A 27,269-nucleotide genomic window follows, 5' to 3' on the forward strand; every position below is an offset into this window, starting at 1 on the left:
GAATAAAAGAGTTTAATCAACAGATAAATGTAAGATTTCAAAGATTTGATAACACAATTCAAGAAAATGTTTCTACCATTGAAGAAGAGGTTCAACAAGTGTTCTGCCAGTTTTTAGAACCTTTCAAATGGAAAGAAGGTAGTGCAGATGTTATAGGGCTGCCATGGTCTAATAGAAAGAGACTTAAAGAATGCACTAAAATCTTGGATAAGTGCAAGATTATGGAAGATGAAGCTTTTCAAGAAGGCAATGATATTACAGATACTCTGGTTCTTGTAATTGAGAAAAATCTTTCAAGAACGCAAATTATTGTTGTTATTAAAGACAAAAGATTGGGTCCTGTAATTAAAGAAAAGATCTTCCTACATGAATTAACTTCTCAATTCATTTTTCATGGTGCAGACACATGGTCCCATTTTAGCTTGGAATTGGACAAGTATTATTTGGGAAGGATTCAGGGTAAAATGAAGAAACAAAAGGACAAGAGGGTAGGTGTAACTGGTAAGGGACAAGGACATTTGAGAAGAATTCAATGTAAAATGAAAATTGTAGGAGATTATTGTTGGTGTTCTAATGGGAGCTTGCTTTTGCTGTCATTTAAGTTGGTGTTAGTTGCTTTTGCTTTTGTTGGTGTTTAAGCTATTTTTTTTTGTTTTGGATAAGAGGATTGTTAAAAGAAAAAATAATAAGGCAGCAAAGTTGATTCAATGGAGAGCTTCTCTAGCAGATTGAACTTGGGTCTTTGCTCATGAAATTCAAATTAGATTTCCAGACTTTTCTCCTTGAGGATAAGGAGTCTTTCGAGGGGTGGGTTTTATTGTGATACAATATGTGAAACGGTGCGTTTGTCAAATAAAACGAATATCCAATAGCTGTTGAAGAGTTGCTATGGGTGTCGGGTATTCTGTTAGTTCAGTAGCAAGTTGCAAGGGTAGTTTGTTATAAGAGAGGGAAATGGAAGAAGTTGTTTTGAGGTTGTTAGATATGATCAGATATAAAGTTGTAACCAACTATATACGGATTCATTCTTGATTCTTAATGAAATCTGACTGATTATTGAGTTTCATTCTCTGTATCTGTTCTTCCTATTTTCTGTCACAACAACTTCATTTTACAGGAACGCTTGCCACTAGACGAAGTTTTTGAACAACTAAGAAGTAAGAACTGACTTTCAACTGAAGATGCTGAAGTTCGACTGAAGATTTTTGGCCTGAACAAACTTGAAGAGAAGCTAGTAAGTACTATAATTTTTTAATATCTTATACTGTGAGCTTTCTGTTAGTTCTTGATAAATTAGAGAAACATTTTCTATATGGACTGATAAGTGCATAATTTATTAATTTTACTCCCATCACATTTAGTGTTTCTAGTGTATTTTTATGCCTAATTCAGTTGATTAAAGTATAATTATCAATTAGGCATATTTTTAGAGAGTTGTTGGAATAATTGTGTTAAATAGAGAAATTTTCAGCATTTGCATTAATGTGACCTTTGCTGTATTTTTCAGGTATTTCTAAAGTTGTGGGTCTCCAAATCCAAAGCTGTTTAATTCATTGAAAAGTTAAGTCAGAGCACTACAAATGACAAAGAGAGACCAAAGCCCAAATAAGTCTCCAAGGTTGTAAAAATTAGCTATGGATCTATTACAAAAGCCCACACTTGATGTGTCACGACCAGTTTTGGAAATTATTTTATATCTGGAGCTCCAAATGTCCAAATGAAGCAAACCCAGGCCCAATTGAACCTTAAGAACCACCTCTACAATTTCTATGAAGGGCTAAAGATAAGACTACATCGTTTTGGTGGTTAAAAACAGCAATGATGTCAATTTTATGGGCTGGATACTATGTCAGAACTAGTTTCGGTTTTTAGCCCATAACTTGGGTTGTAGACATCTGATTTGGGCAAATGAGTACTCGTTGGAAAGCTAAGAAGTAGGGCTACAACTTCCCCGAAGAAGTTAGAGACAGAATAGCAAGGAAAGTGGCTGAAAATTGGCCATGATTACAGAGCAAAGAATCTGTCTTTTTAAATTTCGAAAATTTTCCAAGTTTGGTTCTTATCTTTGGGATTAGGTTTTTTATTATAAAGACATCTTTGGCAGCAGTGGAGACAGACATTAATTCAGACCTTCAACACTCCTTCAACACCTTCATTCTCCATTCACATTCATAGTTTTATATTTTTCCATTTTATTTTCTTTTGTAAGCCATGAACATGAGCAGCTAAGTTTCTAAATTCAGTTCAAGAGATTCTAGTTCTTATGCATGATTTGTGAGACCAGGTTCTTAATTTAAATTATGCCTTTCTGAATATCTATTGTTTCTTGATTTCATTATTTTTGATCTATTGAATGACTTGCTAAAAAGACCTATTAGTTAATTGTTTGATGTGATCAATTGCTAGTTCATCTTCATAATCCATAATTATTGTGTAAGATTGAATGTGAGCAACAATTAGGTTTTATTGATTATGATTCAAGTTTTCGATAATAACCTAAGGAAACAATAGGGTGAATTAAATGATTTATACTTTATAAATCGTTATTCAAGCTTAACTACTTCCTGTTCTTAAAGTAGTTATTAATTTGATGAGGATTGCTTAATACCAATTCAGTTAATAATTAGAGTCAACAAGAGTGCTGGGCTCGAATTGATGAGTATAGAGAAGTTAGGGGTTTTACCTCGCTGTTTGGTAAATCTATGTTAAGTATTCAATAAGAGATAATTGTATTTCTTTTGTTAATGATCGAGTCATGCATTGGAATGCGAATTATCTTGGACTGAAGTTTGTTTAAATTGAGAGTTTCATATCTAAATTAGCTCTTTAATTTCTAAACTTAATTTCTTCTGATTTAGTGTCACAACACCCCCCCCCCAACCTTTGTTCTTTTTCTGTTACACAAGTGCACGAAATTTACTAATTCAGTCTCTAGGGTTCGACCTGGATTACCACTTATTGCATTCATTCTGAAAATATTTCATTACTGGTAATTTCAGTTAATTTTTGGTGGAATCGATAACCATTAGAAATTTTGACATCAAGCACGGACCGAAAGTTCATTAGATTTCGTGTATTTAGCGGTAGGATAGTTTGTTATTAACTCTGTGTGTGAAGGGTTGCTGTTTTCAGGTTTTGGTGAAAATTATGGTGTTACTATTCATCGACAGATTTTTTGTTAAATTAAGAGGGGGCTTTATACTTGTTTTGAAGGAAACGACATTTTGATCAAGACCAATCAATTCATAAGATTGTTTGGCCCCACCCTTTTGAGGCCAAGTTCCATCATTTTCTGGGGTTTTGAGGCATTTTTCTATTTTTAGTTTGATTTTTTTTTTGTTTATGACAAGAACTTCTCAATCTGGTGAGTTGCTCTTCAATCCAAAAATAGAAAAAACAGCTAAACAGTTGAGAAAATTGGCCAAGCAAGCTTGATAGATTCCGAGTACATCTGAAGGAGTCCAATCTCCAAGGGAATTAAGTTCGAATTCGAATTCAGATTCCGAAAATGAAACCATGGCTGCTAGGACTTTGAAAGAGTTGGCTACTCCTGATCTAAACCAACAGCCTTTGTGTATTCAATTTCCTGCTTTAAATGTTGCTTTTGAGTTAAAGTCTGGACTAATCCATTTGTTGCCTAAGTTTCATGGTCTTTCAGGTGAGGATCTACATAAGCATTTAAAGGAATTTCATGTTGTGTGTTCCAACATGAAACCTCAAAGAGTTTCAAAGTACCAGATTAAGCTTTGAGCTTTCCTTTTCTCACTGGAAGGCACAGCTAAGGATTGGTTGTATTACCTTCCTTCTAGATCTATCAACTCATGGAATAAGATGAAACAGATATTTTTGGAGAAGTATTTTCCTGCTTCCCGTGTTGCTAACATAAGAAAAGAAATTTGTGGCATCCGATAGTACAATGGAGATAGTTTGTATGAGTATTGGGAGCGATTTAAGAAGCTATGCGCAAGTTATCCCCATCATCAAATAAGTGAGCAGCTTTTGATTTAGTATTTCTAAGAGGGACTTCTACCAATGGACTGCAGTATGATAGATGCTGCTAGTGGAGGAGCTTTGGTTGATAAGACACCAGAAGAAGCAAGGAGGCTGATTGCTAATATGGCAGTAAACTCTCAGCAGTTTGGAATGAGAATGGATCACACACCTAAGAAGGTTAATGAGATAAGTACATCTAACCTTGAGAAACAGATTTCTGATTTAACTTCTTTGGTGAGGCAATTGGTTGTAGGGAACATGCAAACAGTTAAGGTATGTGGAATTTGTTTGGGTTCCGGTCATGCTACTGACATGTGTCCTACATTACAAGAGGATGAATCAATGCAACATCCTAATGCAGTAGCAAATTATGGACAACCACAACGCAGGTATGATCCCTTTTCTAATCTTATAATCCGGGATGGCGAGATCATCCCAATTAGAGTTATGGGAATCATCCAGTACAAAACTGATATCAGCAGCAGAGACCACAAGTGAATCAATCACCTCCGCCCCCCTCAAATCAAGGTATGTCACTTGATGAAATTGTTAAGGCTTTGGCTAGCAATACACAATAGTTTCAACAGGAGACCAGAAATAGCATTCAAAATATAGAGAGGCAGATTGGTTAGTTAGCTTCATCTGTGAGTAAGCTTAAAGCTCAAGGTTCTGGAAAGCTTCCATCACAAACAGTTGTGAATCCCAGAGAAAATGCAAGTGCTATAGTAGTGCAGAGTGGGAAAAAAGTTGATAACTAGACTCCACATGAGTCAATGAAAAAGAAGAAGCAAGGAGCAAAAGAGTCTGAAGTTCCTGAAGTTGAGGTAAATACTGAACCTAAACTGAATAAGGTTAATAATTCTGTTCTTCCTCCATTCCCCTGCAGGTTGGCTAAGACTAAGAAAGAAGAACAAGAGAAAGAAATTTTGGAGACTTTCAGAAAGGTAGAGGTTAATATACCTTTACTTGATACGATCAAACAAGTCCCTGGGTATGCTAAATTCTTTAAGGAATTATGTACTACAAAGTGTAAGTTGAGGAATAATGAGAAGATCAGTGTGGGGGAAAATGTGTAAGCATTAATTCAGAGGAAAATACCCCCTAAGTGTAAGGATCCAGGTTGGTTTTCTATTCCCTGCAAAATAGGTGATTCTAGATTTGAACGTGCAATGGCAAATTTAGAAGCATCTATTAATGTTATGTCATATTCAGTTTTCCAGACTTTGAATTTGGCTCCTTTGAAAGAAACCAGTATCATTATTCAGTTAGCTGATCGTTCTAATGCTTACCGATTGGGAGTAGTTGAGGATGTGTTGGTGCAGGTTGGAGAATTGATTTTTCCTGTAGTTTTTTACATTCTGGATATGGAGGATAGTGCTCCCACATCAAAGTCAGCTTTGATTTTATTTGGAAGACCTTTCCTAAAAACTGCCAAGACAAAAATTGATGTGGATGATGGTACCTTAACTATGGAGTTTGATGGAGAGACTGTCAAATTTAATATCTTTGATGCCATGAAGTATCCTGCTGATGATCATTCTGTCTTTTCTATTGATGTTGTTGATACATTTGTGCAGGATGTTTTTGAGTTAAGCATGGAGGATGAGTTAGAAGTGGTGATTAATCAAGGAATTCAAGAAATCAGTACCATTCAGCCATTAAGTGTAGAGGTTCAAGATGCAGTAATGGCATTGCAGTCATTACCTCCTGTTCCAAAAAGGTATGGAGTATCAAAGATTGACTTACCTGTATCTCACACAAAATTATTACCTTCTATTATGCAGGCACCAGTTCTTGAATTCAAGTCTTTACCTTAGCATTTGAAGTATGTTTACTTGAGAGATAATGAAACACTTCCAGTTATCATCTCAAGTAATTTAACACCCCGCTTGTATAAAGCCCGGTATATTTTATCAAGTTCTATGACCGAGTCGGTCCTGACAATTAAGGGGGATTAGAGCCATACTAAGATAACTAGAAAAGCCATAAATACAAATAATTAGTAATTGCCAATTAGTTAAGTATAAGTAAGAAAAATGTAACATAAGAAGTTAAACGAGCCGAGAGTCACAAAGCGATGGGTGACCTCTCAGAATGATCAAGTCGCTTTTAAACTCAAATTTCAAACCGTAAAGTGACGCCATGGTCCTTAGGACCCTTATAAACACAAAGGGAAAAGAGAAAATCATGAAAAATAAACTATTAAGCCGCAAATAATTAGGTCAGGAGCCTAAGAAATATAGAATTAATTGCAAACCGAGATGAACAAAGTAGGCAATTTGAGTCAATTAACCCCGAGAGTCGACTTCACTCCAATCACAAATAAAATCTGAGAAAAGAAAACTGATCGTAGAATTAAATTAAAGAACTAATAGAAAAAAAAAATAATAAATAGAAAAAAAAAAGAAGAGAAAAATGAAAAAGTTAAAAAGGTAATGACATCATGTGGTGACACATGCATGATGCCATAAGTATTTTAATTAAAAATTTATTTAATTAGAATTATGATCTTCCTAAGAGATAAAAAAAAAAAAAAAAACACATTTTTACTTCTTCTTTTTCTTCTTTTCCTGCCACTCCCTCTTCTCTTCTCTCAATTCCTTCTCATTTCCTTTCCACCATTAACACCTATCTCAAGCTTTCAAAGTTTGATTTTTATTTTATAAACTCCTCTCAATCTCTTTTAAGTAAATCTTGTTCTGGATCTGACAAAGCATATTGATAAACAAAAGAAGAGGAAAGAAAGAAGATTCATGAAAAAGAAAGAAGAAAAAATCTTTGAAGAAAAGAAGAAAGAAAATTCTCGCACAAGGTTAGTAATACTGTAAACTTAAATTTTTTAGTTTAATTATGTATGTATGGCATCAAGAATTCTAGTAAATAAACTTAAAATGAAACAAAAATATGTGTGAGGAACTAAAATCTAAAATTTTGGCTATCCATGGATGTATGAGGGTGTTGATGTTTTGAATGAATTAAATGTGTGTTAGTAAACTTGCATGAGAATGGTAGTAAGATGGAAATGCTTAAATGTGATTAAATGCAACAATTTAGTGTGATTAGGGTTTGAGGCCTAGTGGTTTTGAGGCAAAATTTGGAGAAATGAATAAATGATGTCTTTGACCTATTGTGAAGTGAAATGGTCAATTATGACCAAATGAGTTGTGTGGGAATGGTTGGAAATTGTTACCTGGAGGTATGGTCATGCTTGGCTGGCAGCATGACCTCAAGTCAACTTTGAAGGACCAAATATGAAATTTTACAAGTCCAATTGATATGGAACCAATTGGGGATGAAAATAGACATAAAATGACACAATTCTTTCATTTAGGAACCATGTCCCAAAAGTGACCAAAACCTAGTGAACAAATTGACCAAAGTTGGATATGCAGTTCAAGCCATCAGAGCAAACTGATCAAATGAACAGTGTTTATTCATTTGGTCATAACTCGAGTTAGGCAGAATCAAAATGATCTGAAATTTTACCAGTAGTTAGATGAAATATAGATCTAAAACTTTCATGAAGAACACAAACCCAAATTATGCCATTAACCCAATCAAATTATTGAGCAAAAGTTGAGTTACTGAACCTGCAAAACTGCAGAATTGCCATTTGAGCAAAAGGAAAGTTTGGAATGTATTATAACTTTCTCTAGAAAACCTCCGATTTAGGTGATTCTTGAACCGATGGAAACCTAAGACATAGTAGAACATTTCATATGAAGAAAGTTAGACTAAATTATAGACTTAATCTTGATCAAATTGCTGAACGAATTTGATCAACAAATCTATTTAATCAAATTTCGCAGCATGAACAAGAAACGTAATTTGCTTATAACCTGAGCTACAAACTCCAATTAATGATTCAAAAGGAGAATAAACTTTAAGACAATAAGGAACATTTTCTAAGTAGAAAGTTTTGCCAATTCTAACAGTAAACTGACCAATGAAACAGATAATTAGGGACACCAAAATTGAAAATTTGGCAATTTTGCCTCAAAAGACCTAAGTTTTGAGAAAATGACCAAAACTAACAAGTTTGGTGACCAAAATGTGGTATGTGGGTAAAGTTGGAATTCCCATACCTATTGCCTTAGAAAGTCAATAATTTGACTTGAATAGTGCGGTGAATAGTAACTCCAAAACACAAAATTTCAAGAACGCCGAATTTAGCACGTTAGAGCCAGGTAAAAGTGAAGTTAAATTTATTTTTGGATTTATGTTAATTATGGTACTGAAACACTATAAAATTGTGTGTTTCAGTTGAAAAGAATACCGAAAGAACCCGAGGAACCGAGTCAAGGCCAACAAAGTACTCGCTTGAGGTTTGTGCACAACATATACTTTTATAATTATCTTCTCAGATACCGCTTTGAATAATGTGAAATATTGAATTATGGCATTCTTATGATGTTTGATTTAAATTGTGAAAGTTATTGTATATATTTGAAATGAAAATGTTTAGCAAATTGTTAAGATAAATTTTGAAACCACAAAGGTCATGACCATATATTTGAACACCTCACCAGCATGACTAGTGGAGGTAATTAGTTTCTAATTTTGATTCCTTCTCCCGGAGAAGTGCTGAGGTGTGCCAAGAGAAGAGGATGTGAATGGATATCCATATATTTGAGCTAGCTAGCCTTAGGATGCGGATTTCTCAATTTAGCTCTCCCGCTATTGAGATTCTATTTTGTTAGCTAATGGCATGACATCTAATTGTGGGTTTTATGAAATGTGTTTTGATACTTCAAATGAACTTGGTTTCTGCATTAAAAATCTCATAATTCATGTTTTGTGTTTAACGTCATGTTTAGTCAAATTTTTGAATAAATGTGATCTTAAGTTCGTGATAAAGATTATTTTTAGCATATTGTAGCAACCACTCCAGTCCTAGTACTACAATGATACTCTTAGTCTTTATCATTGGCAGCAGATACATGGTGTAGATTCAGAGGAGCAAAGAACCCTGAGCTGGGCATGAGAAAAGTGAGGAGCTATCGGGCTTGAAGGTCATCTGCAGTATAATTTATAACCTCTAATTATAAATATTTCTTTTGATGTATGTATTGCATATAAATGTATGGACGTAAATGGGTCTTGAGCAAAATTTTGTGTAAAAGGTGTAAATTTGTATAAAGTTTGTAATAAAGTTTAGTTTGGTGTTTCTTTGATATAAATTTGTAAGGATGTGTATAAATTGTTTTGTTTTTAATGAAATATGAGTGGAACTATTTTATTTAATTTGAATGAAATGTATTGCTAGTATTTTGAGTGATTATTGAATTTTGAACTTGAGAAATTGATTGAAAATGGGATTGAGTTTGATTGTGAAATTGAAGTAAAGTGGTTGAGAAAATTTTTAGAAGTGCTTTTACAGTGTATTTGAAGAACTCGTTTCTCAAAATACGTATTTAACTCACAAAATTTTTATAAAATTTGTGGAAAACTAAATGGACCAAAATATTAACTAGTTTTAATTTTAACCAAATGTTTTAAATACCTATTAGAAATGCTCACCACTTGTCAAAAGTAAGAAAATTGTTTAAAATCCCTTGTAGGGTACTTAATGAGTTATCGGTAGGTGAAGTTCTAGGTTCATTAGGTATTCTACAGATCATGTTATGCCTACAGAGAGTGTAAGGTGTGACAAGTAATTTAACAAAGTTTCAAGAAGAAAGATTGATTAGAGTTCTGAGAATACACAAGGAAGCAATTGGATGGACAACAGCTGACATCAAAGGTATAAGTCCATCAGTGTGCATGTATAGGATTTTACTGGAAGATGATGCTAAACTAAGTAGAGAAGCTCAAAGGAGGTTGAACCCACAGATGATGGAGGTTGTGAAGAAGGAGATTTTAAAGCTACTAGATGCAGGAGTTATTTACCCAATTTCAAACAGTAAATGGATAAGTCCAGTCCAAGTAGTGCCAAAAAAATCAGGAGTCATTGTGGTAGCAAATCAAGATAATGAGCTTATTCCAACAAGGATTCAGAGTGGATGGTGAATGTGCATAGACTACCGCATGCTGAATTCAATAACAAGGAAGGACCACTTCCCACTGCCATTCATTGATCAGATGCTTGAGTGGTTAGCAGGTAAGTCTTATTTTTGCTTTCTTGATGGCTTTTCTGGATATAATCAAATTGTGATTGCACCAGAGGATCAAGAGAATACTACTTTCACTTGCCCTTTTGGAACTTTTGCTTTTAGAAGGATGCCCTTCGGGCTTTGTAATGCACCTGCCACATTTCAGAGATGCATGATGAGCATATTTTCATATTACATTGATAATTGCATTGAGGTGTTCATGGATGATTTTACTGTGTATGGTGATTCATTTGATACATGTTTACATCATTTGACTTCTGTTCTTGAGTGATGCATTGAGAAAAATCTTGTTTTGAATTACGAAAAGTGTCATTTTATGGTGGAACAGGGGATTGTTTTGGGTCATGTTGTCTCTAATAGGGGTATTGAGGTGGATAAGTCTAAAATTGATTTAGTTGTGAACTTACCCTACCCCACAACTGTGAGGGAAGTACGCTCTTTTCTTGGTCATGCAGGTTTCTATCGTAGGTTCATTCAGGACTTCTCTAAGATAGCATTGCCTTTGTCTAGACTCTTGCAAAAAGATATTTCTTTTGAATTTAGTGAAGAGTGCAAGGAGGCTTTTGACAAGTTGAAATCTGCATTGACATCACCCCCTATTATCCAGGCTCCTGATTGGACTATACCATTTGAAATTATGTGTGATGCGAGTAATTATGCAGTGGGAGTAGTTTTAGGGCAGTGTGTTGAGAAGCTCTTTCATGTGATTTATTATGCATCCAGAACACTCAATTCAGCTCAGCGCAATTATTCTATGATCGAAAAAGAGTTTTTGGCTATAGTTTTTGCTTTAGATAAATTTCGATCATATTTGCTTGGTTCTAACGTAATTGTCTTTTTTGATCATGCAGCGTTGAAGTATCTCTTGGCAAAGAAGGAAGCAAACCAAGGTTGATTAGATGGATCATTCTGCTGCAAGAATTTGATCTTCAAATCAAAGATAAGAAAGGAGCTGAGAACCTGGTAGCAGATCATTTGAGCAGGTTAGTGACACAAAAAGAGCCAGTTCCTTTGTGGGAACTTTTTCCTGATGAGCAGTTATTTAAATTGCAATGTATGATCCCTTGGTATGCTGATTTGGTGAATTATTTGGTTACTAAGATTGTGCCTTTTAATTTGAGTAGAGCTAAGAAAGAGAAATTGAAAAGTGAGGCTAAGTATTATGTGTGGGATGACCCGTATTTGTGAAAATTTTGTTCAGATCAAATTATTAGGAGATGTGTTCCTGATAATGATATTCAATCTATTCTTGCTTTTTGTCATGCCTATGCTTGTGGAGGTCATTTTGGACCTAAGAGAACGGGTAGGAAGGTATTGGACAGTGGTTTTTATTGGCCCACCATATTTCGTGATGCTTATATTTTTTGCAAGAAATGTGAGTAATGTCAAAGAACAGGAAGTATATCTCGTAGGAATGAGATGATTCAGAATCCAATACTTGTTTGTGAGATTTTTGATTTGTGGGGTATTGATTTTATGGGTCCATTTTCTTCTTCTTTTGGCTTTGTTTATATATTACTTGCTGTTGATTATGTTTTGAAATGGGTGGAAGCCAAAGTCACCAGGACTAATGATTCTAAAGCTGTTGTAGGTTTTATCAAGTCAAACATTTTTAGCAAGTTTGGAGTTCCTAGAGCTTTGATCAGTGGCCGAGGCACTCATTTTTGTAATAGAACTGTTGAAGCATTGTTGAGGAGATATGGTATTTTCCATAGAGTATCTATAGCTTATCATCCTCAAACAAGTGGGCAGGTTGAGATGTCTAACAGAGAGGTAAAGTCCATTCTAGAGAAGACAGTGAAGCCGAATAGGAAGGATTGGGGCCTTAGATTAGATGATGCTTTGTGGGCATATAGGACTGCCTATAAGACACCCATAGGTATATCCCCCTACATATTGGTATTTGGTAAGTTATGTCACCTTCCTGTGGAGTTAGAACATAAGGCTTATTGGGCTATTAGACGTTGTAATTTGGATTTGGACACTACTGGTGTGGAAAGAAAATTACAATTGCATGAATTAGAGGAAATTCAACTTGAAGCTTATGAGAATTCTAGGATCTATAAAGAAAAGATTAAGGCATTTCTTGACAAACTAATTCTAAGGAAGCAGTTTGTGGTTGGGCAAAAAGTTTTATTGTATAATTCCATATTGAAACTGATGCCTGGTAAGTTGCGTTCTCGTTGGATTGGACCCTTTGTTGTTGCTAATGTGTTTCCTTATGGTGCAGTTGAAATTCAAAGTTTAGGAACTAACAAAGTATTCAAGGTTAACGGTCATAGACTCAAGCCATTTTATGAGGGGTTTCAGGAGCATTCAGTGGAGGAGCTCAAATTGAGTAACCCAATTTATGTGGATTAAGGAGCTTTGCCATGTCGAGCTAACGACGATAAACAAAAGCGCTTCTTAGGAGGCAACCCATGAGTGGCTTGTTAGCCACAATCAGATTTGTTTTCTTTCCCTTATCTTATTTTATTTTCTAGCATTTTTTTTCCTTTTCTTTTGCATTTGGGCTTTACATTGGGGACAATGTGAGGAGTAAGTGTGGGGGAGGAGTTTGAAATTTGTTGCTGCAATTTTTTTTTAATTAACATCTAAAAAAAAAAAATCATTCTCATAAGCTTGATTTATGATTCTATATTAACTCTCGAAGAGAAGTACTTTGTCCTTGAAATGACTTTTCTATTTTAGGTTGAATGTTTGAGATTTTATGCAAGGTAATAGTAACTTTAATGATGGATTTTCCCTCTTCTCCATACCATAGAGCAATTTTTTTTCTGCATAAATCATTTAGGCTTAATTTAATGGTGAAATGATTAGTTATGTGTGCTTTAAACTAGTGTCATGCATATTTCAGAACTTTGTTTAATCTATCAGGGCACTTTATAATATGTAGATGCATAAATTAGGGGAAATAAAAGGCTGAACTTGAAAATTGCTCTGCTATTTTAGTTAAGCAAAGTAACCAGGGGTCTTCATGAACCCCATGTCGATTCTCAAGCCAAAAGCTAGTTAGGATATGAGCAAGGTACTTTTCTAAAGGTGAAGGTTAAAATAAAAAAATAATAAAAAAAAGTAACTGTGACGAGAGAGAAGTACCAATTTCAAATTTTTTTTTTTAAAAAAAAAGGTCATTTCTATCTCCCCTAAGATTTGCAAAGAGCTATAATTGTTGTGCCTTGATAAATTAGCCTAGTGTTTTGGTGTGGATTGATTTAAAATTTTGTGAAACTTTAATTGTGTGAGCTTAATTGATTTTAAGCCTTTTATTTTGTGTTGGAGAATTGTTGATATAGTGGTATGGTGTTGATGGAATTTGTTGTGATGGTTATTACCTTACTTACCTCTTCTTTCAAACTTTTAATTTTTTGTTAGAGAATATTGTGATAGGGTAAAGTTAAGTGAACTTCTAACTGGAGTTGATTGAGAGTTTAATCATGCTTGAGGACAAGCATGGAATAAGTGTGGGGGAATTTGATAAGTGCATAATTTATTAATTTTACTCCCATCACATTTAGTGTTTCTAGTGTATTTTTATGCCTAATTCAGTTGATTAAAGTATAATTATCAATTAGACATATTTTTAGAATAATTGTTGATTAAAGTATAATTCAGTTGGAATAATTGTGTTAAATGGAGAAATTTTTAGCATTTGCATTAATGTGACATTTGCTGTATTTTTCAGATGTTTCTAAAGTTGTGGGTCTCCAAATCTAATGCTGTTTAATTTATTGAAAAGCTAAGTCAGAGCACTACAAATGACAAAGAGGGACCAAAGCCCAAATCAGTCTCTAAGGTTGTAAAAATTAGCTATGGATCTATTACAAAAGCCCACACTTGATGTGTCACGACCAGTTTTGGGAATTATTTTATATCTGGAGCTCCAGATGTCCAAATGAAGCAAACCTAGGCCCAATTGAACCTTAAGAACCACCTCTACAATTTTTATGAAGGGCTGAAGACAAGACTACATCGTTTTGGTAGTTAAAAATGGCAATGAAGTCAAATTTATGGGCTGGATACTCTGTTAGAACCAATTTTGATTTTTGGCCCATAACTTGGGCTGTAGACCCCCGATTTGGCAAATGAGTACTCGTTGGAAAGCTAAGAAGTAGGGCTACAACTTTCCTGAAGAAGTCAGAGACAGAATCGCAAGGGAAGTGGCTGAAAATTGGCCATGATTGCAGAGCAAAGAATCTGTCTTTTTGAATTTTAAAAATTTTCCAAGTTTGGTTCTTATCTTTGGGATTAGGTTTTTTATTATAAAGACATCTTTGGTAGCAGCAGAGATAGACATTCATTCAGACCTTCAACACGCCTTCAACACCTTCATTCTCCATTTACGTTCATAGTTTTAGATTTTTCCATTTTATTTTCTTTTGTAAGCCATGAACATGAGCTACTAAGTTTCTAAATTCAGTTCAAGGGATTTTAGTTCTTATGCATGATTTGTGAGACCGGGTTCTTAATTTAAATTATGCCTTTTTGAATATCTATTATTTCTTGATTTCATTATTTTTGATCTATTGAATGATTTGCTAAAAAGGCCTATTAGTTAATTGTTTGATGTGATCAATTGCTAGTTCATTTTCATAATCCGTAATTGTTGTGTAAGATTGAATGTGAGTAGCAATTAGGTTTTATTGATTATGATTCAAGTTTTCGATAATAACCTAAGAAAACAATAGGGTGAATTAAATGATTTATGCTTTATAAATTGTTGTTCAAGCTTAACTACTTCCTGTTCTTAAAGTAGTTATTAATTTGATGAGGATTGCTGAATGCCAATTTAGTTAATAATTAGAGTCAACAAGAGTGCTGGGCTCAAATTGATGAGTATAGGGAAGTTAGGAGTTTTACCTCGCTGTTTGGTAAATCTATGTTAAGTATTCAATAAGAGATAATTGTATTTCTTTTGTCAATGATCGAGTCATGCATTGGAATACGAATTACCTTGGACTGAAGTTTGTTTAAATTGAGAGTTTCATATCTAAATTTAGTTCTTTAATTTCTGAACTTGATTTCTTCTTATTTAGTGTTACAACTCCCCCCCACCCAACCTTTGTTCTTTTTCTATTACACAAGTGTATGAAATTTAGTAATTAAGTCTCTAGGGTTCAACTTGAATTAACACTTATTGCATTCATTCAGAAAATATTTCATTACTGGTAATTTCAGTTAATTTTTGATGGAATCGACAACCATCATGGACTAATCTTGATAAAAAGCTAACCATTTAGAAACAATAAAAATGAGCAGTTAGATTTGGGAGGGTGAAATTTATTAGCATATTAATGGGTATATATTATTGTTTATGCAGGAGAACAAGTTTTTGAAGTTCCTCAGTTTTATGTGCAATTCCTTATCATGGTAAATTCTTGAAAAGTGAGTTGCTTCCCTTCCTTCTCTTCCTCTAAGTTCTCTATTTTATTGTTCATTTTCATGTGATCGCAAGATTCCCAAAAAGTTGAAAGAAAAATTTTACTGTACAGCTATACGACCGGCCATGTTATATGTTAGTGAGTATTGAGTGAGTATTGGGCACTGAAGGAGTCGTATGTGTCTAAGATAAGAGTTGCGGAGATAAGAATGTTAAGGTGGATGAGTAGCCATACTAGACTAGATAAAGTTCGTAATGAGAGTATTAGAGAAAAGGTAGGAGTAGTGTCAATTGAGGATAAGTTGAGAGAAGGGAGATTGAGATAGTTTGGTCATGTGAAGCGTAGACATACGGAGACTCCAGTTAGACAAGTAGAGCACATTAGGTTAGATGATAGAAAGAAAAGAAGGGGTAGACCTAAACTGACCTTAGTACAACATGACCTAGAAGCATTACACATTTTCGAGGATTTAACCCAAAATCGTTTAGAGTGGAGAAAGAGAATCCATATAGCCGACCCCAAATTTTTGGAATAAAGTATTAGTTGAGTTGTATTGTTCATTTTCGATGGTGCTTCTCTTACTCCAGTTTCTATAATTTTCTTTTCTAATTATAGCGCTTCTATGCTTAATTTGATCTTATATTCAAATTAATAGGGCAGCCATGGAGACTGCTATAGACTTTTGGGTTTGTTGTCTCAACCATAAGATCAGGTCCAGTGTAGGAATTTAATGGTGGAAACTGGAGAGGCTGTGTTTTGCATCTGAGAATAAATTTAGTAATCCGTGGGATTCAACTAGATTGTGGAAGTTAAATTTATTCTTTTGTTGCACGTTCTGTGTTATTTCTGTCATTGAATTAGCAGTTTTGCTGGGTTATTTTTGTGGAGCCAATATGAGTTCCACTGGTCCTTCCATGGGTTCTGATTAGTTTATTTCCTCTTGCATCATTTACCGTTGCTTAATAAAAGAAGCTTCTTGGTTTGTAAGTGTAGCTATGCAAAAGTTACGCAAATTTACAAGTATAATGCATTCCAAAATAATTTGTGCATATATATACACATGTGCTCACACTCCTCCTCCCTCATTAAATTCTACTTTAACATCATTTCAAGTGGTAAAAATGCTAGAAGGGCATTTGAATTTGTAAGGACCTATGCAAAGGTAAATGCCAAGCTACTGTTGTATGGCTACATGGTTTAGGTGATAATGGATCAAGGTAACATTACTTTACTATTGCTTTCTTCATGTCTGATATATTAGTGACTTGTGCTGCTAATCATTCATATCCTGTGCTCCTCTCTTTGAGTTTTATCAATGTTAGGTGAATAGAGCGTGGTGGATAAAGAACTAACAACTAAGTAGAATGCCCCCTCCCCCTTTCCTCTCTCTCTCTCTCTCTCTCTCTCTCAAACTTTTGATCTTTTGGACTTAGTCAGTGTTGGCATCAGTTATTTAATTAAGACATTTGGGATGATCTTTCGCTGAATAAGAAATAGGAATTTGTACCTGCATTAAAAGTCCAAACTGCATCTTTTATACTTGCTTTCATGTAATATTCTATTGCACTTTGGAAACTGAATGATCCATGTTGTTTTTGATATGATATTTAAATGATTCCTATATTTCCTTTTCTTAATACTTACTCAGAATAATAACATTTTAGGATTCACATAAAGTCTGATTTCAAGTGCCAAAAATTTCAACCAATCATTGTTATCCTTCCATTTTATTGCTGATTGCAACATTAAGGTTTATGGAAACTGATACTGTGCTCATAGTTGGCCCTCAGTCCTCCGTGACAACACGTGGTAAAATTTATTGAAATTGAGCTTTGACTGCCTCTATTATAATATTCAGCTATAGACCCAATTTCTTCTTCACTTCAGTTCCCATTCTTTGTTAGGACATCTTAGAATGGCGCCAAATATAGCCACTTCTAGCTCTCTCAACCACCTGCAACTTGCTTTAAATGGACATACTACATTTTTCAGTCAATTGCCTTTTTTTGTGCTTAACAGTTCTGTTCATCCTTTATCTTTTATGGGTCTCAAAAAGTTCAATTTTCTGGGCACAAAGCACCAGGTGCATATATATATATGTGTGTGTGTGTGTGTGTGTGTGTGAGGTTTTGAGCCAAGGCTGACATATGGTCGTTTCTGTTTTTTGCCTGGATTTATTTAGTATAGATCTAAATGCTCACAATTATACCTTCACTTCATACTTCATATCTATTGTTTAATTTATCTGTCTGTTAGAATATTGTTTATCACTCACGGCTTTTTGTTATTTTACACTGATTATTTGTTTATTGCTTTCGTTTATTGCTAAAATTTAATCCACTGTGTCCAAAGAATGAATTCTAGCACATTCTCTAGATTCTTTCGGTGTTTAAATATAAAATTTCCCACCAATTAGTTCCCCTTTTTATTATGATAAGTAGGTGTTCACTTTGCGTTTTTGTGTTTCTTCTAAGAGCAAGTTTAAGAAAGAGTGTGTTCATCGGGCAAAGTCACCATGAGAGTATTTTGGACTCTGGTGTTGATGATTTTAAGTAATGGAGTTGGTGTAAGTGGGGCTAATAAAAGACCAGAATTTGTAAACATTGGAGCTACTGTGGCATTCAATTTTGCTTTTGTTCAATTCTGCTCCATGGATCAATTCGATTATCTATTACAATACATTAAAAGGCACGGCATGGAATGGAATTAACTTATTTATTGTTTTTATGCTTTCATATGATGACTAATTTACTTATGGAAATGAAATTGACACAGGAAAAAGATCGAAAGAGAAAAAAAAATCAGAATTATTATCTTATTTATGTTTGATGTATATTATACATGATTATGTAAACTACAGTACATTAGTTTAAAGAGCAAAAATATTTATATTTTGCAGCACGGATATATATATATATATATATATATATTCTCTTTAATGACAGTAGTATAGATTGTCCATTTCCTAGAATGGGATAATGGACCTAGGAAGAGAACTTTAGGAGCAAATGTTGATATTTGGGTGTTTAAACCATAAGTTTTAGATTCTGGACGAATTTTGGGAAATCCCAGGTTCAGTGGTTAAAACATGGAAGTTTGGCTGCCGAAACATGTAAACAGTAACGTAAATAGTGCATAGAAAGTTCAGTCGCCACACGTTCAAATTTTGGCTCCCAAACTTGCTTTGCCAATGAAAATGTGTTTTTAATTAAAATTGTTTAAATCTAAAACTAAATGTCTTATCAAATCAAACATTTTCTTGTAAACAAGAGTTAGGACATGAAGGGCCAAAAATCAAGGAATCTAAGAGTCATCTGGTAATAGGTGAAAGTGTAAGAGTTGACACCATAGAGTGAGTAGAATGTGCTAAACTCTTTTAAAATAAATGCTCCTTTATGCATACACGTGCATTCATGCATCATGACCTATTTTATTAGATATAAATGCATTCTTTGGTTAATTATGTAAATATTTTACGTTCACAAATATGTTTTATAATTACTTATGTTGTGTTGGTAGTTCATGGATTACCCATTGGTGCCAAAAGAGAAAAAGATAATTACTTATGGATTACCCATTGTATAATTACTTATGTCTAGCTATAGTAGTTAGATATGACAGGAGTGAATCGCCAAATCAATTGTCTAATTAAGTATATCATTTAAGTAAATCACGTTTATCTTTACAATTTTAGATGTTTCTATAAAATGTCTAATGACTTTCACAATAAGGTGAAATGTTTAAATGTGATAATTTAGACCATATTAATGTATTTGAGTTGTAGAATTTTGAAAGGGTGTTGATTGAAATTTTGAAATTTATTTATGCAATTCATGATTGAACATGTTAGAAAATTTGTTTATTGCATGGTTAAATCTCCCTCTTTCATTTGCAATTTTTGATGCAAAGAGAGATCTCTGAGGAAGAGTTGAAGAGAATTTATTTTTTTAAAATTTTTTAACGGCATTGTGTCTAGTTTTAAAACATTTTGTTAATTTCAATGAAAAAAAGAATTTGATTTGAAAAATTATATATATTCAAAGTAAAAATAAAAAAAATAATAAAAATTCGGAGAGAATGCAATCGATAAAATTATAGAAATTCAATAAGTAGATGTATGCCATTTTGAGGAGCAAAAGCCACCTTGTTAAATTGGCAAGAAACATTGACACAATTTTTTTTTTTAATACAATATGCTCCAGTTGAGGGATAAATTTTAACAACTATCCCTAAACTTATATAGTTGTAAAACTACAATCTTTTAACTTTAAAATGTAATATAAAACTCCCTAAACTTTCAAATTTTGCATAGTAAAATTTCTTTGACTTTAAATTACTGATTTTTCAGTTAGAAACTGATGTAAATAGCTCCTGCATGGCACTTAGTCAATATTTCTCTCTCTTTTCTTATGTAAAGTGTAAAATTATTCTCTTTACGCATGAAAAATTATTCTGTCTATAGAGAGAAAAAAGATTCAATTTACACATAGCTTGAGAGAGAAAAGAGAAATACTGATTAAACTCCATGCTAGAACTGTTCAGGTCAGCGTCTAATTAAAAAACTGGTAATTGGAGATTAGAGGGATTTTACTGTGCAAAATTTGAAAGTTGATGGGATTTTATGTTATATTTTTAAGTTGAAGGACTGTAATGTTACAACTAGATAAGTTCAGGGACAATTGTCAAAATTTATGCCCAGTTGATATTTAAACTTGAAGTCTCATAATTTAAGGATGACTTAAATGCTACTACATGATTTATTTTATCAAATTTCCTTATAAAAAATTTGCTTCATAATCATAAGCAAATGAAAAACAAATATACTTTGTGGAAGATTATGAAGCATTCTCATTTTGAGGAACACTGGGTCATAATGCCAATTAATGTTTGTGGTTGCCCTGTTTTTCTATGGAATAGCATTGGCTATTGAATCCATATTCAAAGCTCGCAAATCAAATTACTTGTATTGATCTTAGTCCCAAGCTTCAGACGGTTTCTTCCTGGTTTAGGACCTGCATGTTTAAATGGAACTCATATCAGCATCTTTACCATTTGCTACTCCAAGCATTTGATGAGTTGATCTTCTAGGCTTGGGCTCAGTATTGTTGTCAAAGCTAGAGCCCTTGGCACTTTTGTAGCATGTGGGGCAAAGTTTAAAATTTTAATTTAAATTAGTTTCTTTTTTATCCCTTCGTTTTTTTTAACTGGTGTGTTTTTATTATTTTTAAATAAATTTTTTAAAAATAATAATTTTAATTTAAAAAATAATTACTATTTATTTAAATATGTTATTTTTCATATGCAATGCAAGTGATTCTATACAGTTTATAAATAATAAATATACAAATATAGTTTCATTTTGAAATTATGAAAAAAAAAATAATTAGTAAAAAATTAAAAGCTTTAGTCATTATAAAATATAATTTTAATTATTATAATTTTGCAAATATATTTGATGAAGGAACTAAATAGTTTAATGAAAATAAATACAGAAACTTAATCTTATATTTTTCAAAATATAGAGATCAAGTAGTTAATTACGTTAAATACAATGACTAAGTAGTAATTTTTTCAAATACTTTTCATGTAACCACTCATATTTAGTAAATAAGTCTGGTCAGACTATTTTGAATTATGAATCATTTTGAGTCCACCTTATTCAAGTAGGTATGTTTAAATCAAATCATTTTAAGTTACAAGTTAATTCATAATTTTTTTTAATTAGAGAAATTAGCGTAAAGACTTTGAACCTAACTTTGCCAAATAATTAATATGGTTTCAGCTAAAATAGTAAAAAAAAAAATCAACTTTAAAAGATAAAACACTAAAAAAAGATTGTTATGTGAACTATGAATACAAATATTTTTTTAATACATTGTATAAAAATAGTAAATAATTTAAAAAAATTTAAAAGGTAAAAGAATACTATTCATAGGAAGAATGAAATATATATAAAAAAATAAATAAATTAAAAATAAAAAATTTTCAAAATTTTGAAAAAGAATAGCACTTAAAAAAAAGAGTGTTTAAGTGCATGTTAGGGTCATGAAGGCGATGGAGTATTGGATAATTCTTGCAAAAGTATAAAAAAATCTATTAAAAAAATAATTTTTATAAATAAAAATAAAGAAAAAGACGGCAAATATAACTATCTTTTTTAATATATTATAAATGAAATAAATAATTAGCAAAAAAAAAAGCATTATTCACTATAATAGTGAAATCGAATTTTTATTATTATTACTATTATTTAATTTTTCAAATTTAACTAATTAATTATAGAAATAAAGTAATTAATATTATAAAGACATAAAGTATGAATTTAAATTTCTGATAAATAAATATATTTACTAATTGCACATTTCATTATAAATTACATGTATATTATTTGAAATGAAATAGTTTAGCATTCCTAATGGTTTAAATTAGTAATTCAATATTAGAGACAAACATATTATCTATTTATGTGTAATAGTAAAATATCAAAATATTATAAACTATTCATTTGAACGAAATAATAATTTTGAATTAAATATATCGCTTGTATGAATAATTATTCATAAAAAATATTTTAATAATTTTATAATTTTATATTGGGAAATAAAATATCATGTATGTGTATTTATTTTCAAATAAATTACATGCATATGAAATCTATATAATCTTTCCTTAATTTCATAATTCAATCTAAACTTACTTTTAAAAAAAAATTGTATAATATATTCTCATATAATTTTTAAATCATTTGGCATATTTAACAGTAATATAATTTTTTCAAAAAGAAAAAAAAATAAAAGAACTAAATTTAAAATAACAAGGTAAAAATTTAACAACTAATTAAATAAATTCTCTATTTTAAGTAATTTGACAGTTTTTTCACTTTAAATGACCAAATATATTTGTAGTCAACAAGTTTTTATTATTAATTGTAGTTTACATTTTTAACTATACTCTTTTATTTTATTTTATTTCTTTGATCTAAAGCTGTTATTCTCGTCAATAGAAAATGAAAAATTAGTCTCTCAAAAATAGATAAATAATAATATTAAATTTCATAAAATATCAATTAATAATTAACATTTATTAATATTAGTATATAAAAATGTTTACATTGTTACAGAATAAAGTCATCATAAATTATTTTTAAAAAAAATAATTATTATCATAAATCTAATAATTAAATTAAGTTTAAAAAATTTAAAATGGTTTAAAAATAATTTAAATTATTATATAAATTATATTAATTAATACCAAAATCACTCACTTTAGATGAGTGAACTTTTAAATATCTGACATTTCACCATCCAGATCAAAAATCAGGAAACCCAACAGTTACTCATGGAGGACACGTATGACATACTTAATTGGATTGCAAGTTTTAGAGTCATAGTTGTTTGGAAAAGGAAGAACAAAGATTGGGACATGTTTTACATTTTACTTTTTTTATTTTATGCTGTTTGGAAAAGCTAAAAAGAGACAGCAATTATAAAAATATATGGCATCAGATAATTAAGAACAGAATTATAAACAAATAAATAAATAAAAGTCTCTTATTTTAATTGGGTACTATATCCTAGACTCTTTTTTAATGTATTTATATAGATATTTTTTAATTTTTTATTCAATTTTAATAATAATTTTAAATTTTACTTTAATTCATTTTTTTCTAATTATAATTAATACTATTAGATAATGTTTAAATAATAATTTTATTTAAAAATATAAAATATTTAGAATTTAAAAAGATAAAAAAATTTAGAATTTAATTTTTAATAAATTATATATATTTATATTTAAAAATAAATTATATATATTTATATTTAATTTTTAATAAAAATTACAAGTTGCCTATATAAAAAAGCTAATCATTTTCTTTAAATTTCTAAGTAATTAAGAAAATTATTTTCTGATGGAGGAAATACAAAAATGATGTCCAAGGAATTCATAGTTTTTAAAAAAATTAAAATTTTACGTAGCAAAGTTTATATTTTTATTGAAAAATATATATACTTTTTAAAATATTATATTTTTCAAAATATATAGACCAACTAATTAATTTTACTAATATAAAAGGATTAAATAATAATATTTTTTTAAGAGATCAACTAATTAATTTCTTTAAAATAGAAAGATTAAATAATAATTTAAATATCGTGAAAAATAAAAAATTTAATAAAGGGACTACATAGTTTAAAAAAATAAATATAAAAACTTAATAATGTATTTTTTAAAATATAGGGCTTGCATATCTAACCGGGATCAAAGTTACTTGAGCTCTTTCAATGGACTGGGTCTAGCTTAAAAAAAAAAAGAGTTGCCATCAGAAATTGTTTTGAAAATATGGGAATTGGGGCCGGAGTTATAGCCTTACCGAATCTTTGCTGGGCTTTGGCTTATAATAGATGGGCTGATTAAAAAATATTAGGAAAATTATTGTTTAATTTTTCTATCTTAATAAAAGTTTTTTTTTTAAATATATTAGTTAATCATTATATTTTAGTCAAGCTTTTGTCTCATCTACTCTTTAAACCTTTTTTTCAATTTAAATAAAATTTTTTATTAGTCAATGAATTCAAAAAAGAGAAAAATTACTATATGGGAACTAAATAGCTCAAAATCATCTCATAATTTAAGTGGTTATTTTATTTTATTCATTTAATTTCAAAATATTAAAATAAAATTTATCAACTTTAATTATTATGTTATCTCTATTTCCTAAAAAGATTCTCTTTCATATTCTTAATTCCTCCTTGTCAGATTAATTGATACTTATTTATCAATAAAATTATTTTACTTTTCATAAAATTGTTATTTATTAAATTTATTAATAAAATTATCTAATAATTTATATTTTTCTATTTGTTACTTATTTATTATTAATTTAAATTTTATTACACTTTAATTGAATTCATTAATAAATAAATTTATTTGCCCCTTGAATTTTAAAACACTATTTTTTAAGATTTTATTTCAATTAAATAATTTAATTCAAGCGTAAATTAATTTATTGCCTTTTTAATTTTAAAAATAAATTTTTAAAATAAAAATTATAATTAAACAATTAAATTTAAATACTAATATGACTAGGTTTATAATTACAATTTTAGTTTATTTTAAACAAAATAAATTAATTTTTAAAAATTAATGGCATTTATGTAATTAAATCATAAAAGAAAATCCATAAATAATGTTTAACTAAATATCTGCCATTAATGTTTAAAACCTAATTTTTTTTTAATTTTTGAAACAAATTAAAATTGCAATTCATAGTCCTAATTAAATTGAAACTTGAATTTAATTATTTAATTAAATTATCTTTTAAAAAATTATTTTTTAAAATTGAATGGGCTAAGTAAATTAATTGGTACATGAATCAAATTATTTGATTGGAATAAAATTTTAGAAAATAGTGTTTTTAAAATTAAAGGTGCAAATAGAATTAGCTACTGATGAACTCAATTAAAGTTTAATTTAATTAAATTTAAATTAATAATAAATAGAAAATATAAATTAATAAAAAATTTATTAATAAATTTTAAAATATTAAAATTATTAAAAATAAAAAATATTAATAAATATGTATCAATTAATTTGACCATAAAAAATAAAATGTGAGAGAAAGGGAGAAAAAAAAAAGAATTAAAAGAGTAAAATATATTTTTATTTTTTTTTGAAAAAGAGAGTAAAATTGTGATTTTTTACTTGGAAATCTACTATTACAAGTAAGACTTTTTTTAAAATAGAATTAAAGTTGAATGATTTTATTTTAACAAATTAAAATTAAGTAGCTGAAATGAAATAATTATTTGAATTGAGAGATGATTGGTGTAATTACCCCACTTTTTGAGGTCTTATACTGAATTGTATACTAGCAACCAAAACTCTTCTAAGATTTTTCCATTATTTTTCAAAAAAATATTTTTAGATTAATGATTTGCTAAAATTTTAGGATTGTAAGTTCCTATTTGTTTTTGAAAACTAATAAGAGCTATTTGAATCATACCTATCTTCACTATCAACAATTTTTTCTCAATAGTTCAAGAAAAAAAAAATTCACCTAAAATGCAAACTCCTCTAAATTTTATATTTTTCAAAAAATTAGTCACTCAAAGTATGATCCTACCAATTAAAATAATTAATATATGTCTATCATATAAAAACTTCTATTTGTATCATATAGTATTTTTTTTAAAATTAAATATCTTTTGAGAAAAATTTATAAAAAAAACCTCTAAAAAGAAAAAAATATATATGAAGTAACATAAAATTAGATTAAGCACTTGTAGTACCAAACTATAAGTATTTTGATAATTTTAAATTATATTGATTACATACATACTAAAATATTTTTTGAAATATTAAAATATGGTTTTTAATCAATTTTAAATCTTAAAAATTTATTATTATTATCAATATAATAAAATTTTAACCTTATATTATAATACATTATTAGGCCTTTATTATGATCTACTATTCATTTGAAATAAAAATTTAAATGAAAATTTGTTAACTAAAAAGTAATTAAAAAAAAAGGTGGAAAGATGTCGTTAAAAAACTGGAGGGGAGGAGACATTGTTTTCCGATAAACGAGTAGCCCTTCCATTGTAAAAGATGTTAAAAAATGATAAATTATTATTTAGTCTTGTATTTTAACGAAATTAATTATTTAATCTCTGTATTTTAAAAATTATATTATTTTGTTTTTCTATTTTGCTTTCTTCAAACTGTTTGGTTCTTTCATTAATTTTTTTGTTAATTAATAAATGTCAAACTACTACTTAGTTTCTCTATTTTAGTGAAACTAATTAGTTAGTTCTTATATTTAAAAAAAAAAACGTATTAATTAGTCTCTGTAATTTAACGCCGTTAACTATATTTAGTCTCATAATTATTTTTTTTTATACATAAAATATCGTAATTATCTCTTCTTATTTTTCTCTTATCCTTTCTTATTTCTATTTCTTTATATCTTTCTCCTCTACACTCACACCATTCTCTCCCTATTTTCTCTTTGCTTTCATCTTTTAATAAAAGTAGTATAAGTTATCAACATTACACTTATCAGATTCGCTAATTCCCCCTGGGTTCTGCGATCTAGGTCGTGCATACCAAATCACTTGGGTATGCAATCCAGATAGCCATATCAAGTGAACCAATTTCAATCACTCAACACAAAATCAATGGGAAGAAGAAAAAGAAGAAGAGGAAGAAGAAGAAAGAACAAAAATGAGTAAGAAGTAGCAATTAAGCCCAAAGAAGAAGAAGGTTTTAGTCCCAAATCAAGCAAACCCCATTTCAATCACTCATCACAAATCCAAAATCTAAGGGAAGAATAAGAAGAACAAAGAATAGAGAATTATAACAAGTAGCAACAAAGCCCAATAAAGAAAAGGAGAAGAAGCATTTTGATGCAAAAGAAGAAAAAAAAAAAAGAAGATGAAAACAATTTTTCCTCTAATCTCTAGGCATCATTTTCTTTAAAATAAAGTTGGACTTTACTTTTTTTGACTTAATATATGTGGGTTTAGTGAGTTTTGGAGAGCAAATAAAAAGCCCATTGTGTTCGTAATAAGGAAAAGTCCATTGGTTTTATAATAAGGAAACTAAATTATAAGCCCTGCTCTAAAAAAAAACCTATCATAATTTAATATTATTGTATTTAAAATTTAATTGATAAAAAAATTGTATATCAAAGAAAAATAATAAATTTTTAAAACTTTCTTTTTACTAAAATTAATATTGTAAAATATATACATTATAAAAATTTAAAAAATGAAAAATT

General features: G+C 30.2%; 1 non-coding gene across 1 annotated transcript; it reads right to left on the reverse strand.

Moving 5' to 3' along the window:
- Positions 1–3,879: 3,879 nt before the first annotated feature.
- LOC131172320 (small nucleolar RNA R71) lies at positions 3,880–3,986 on the reverse strand. Its single transcript, XR_009142802.1, has one exon. It is a non-coding gene; the product is annotated as a small nucleolar RNA R71 (small nucleolar RNA).
- Positions 3,987–27,269: the final 23,283 nt, after the last annotated feature.

This window comes from Hevea brasiliensis, chromosome 13, assembly GCF_030052815.1.
Source record: "Hevea brasiliensis isolate MT/VB/25A 57/8 chromosome 13, ASM3005281v1, whole genome shotgun sequence".
Taxonomy (NCBI): domain Eukaryota; kingdom Viridiplantae; phylum Streptophyta; class Magnoliopsida; order Malpighiales; family Euphorbiaceae; genus Hevea; species Hevea brasiliensis.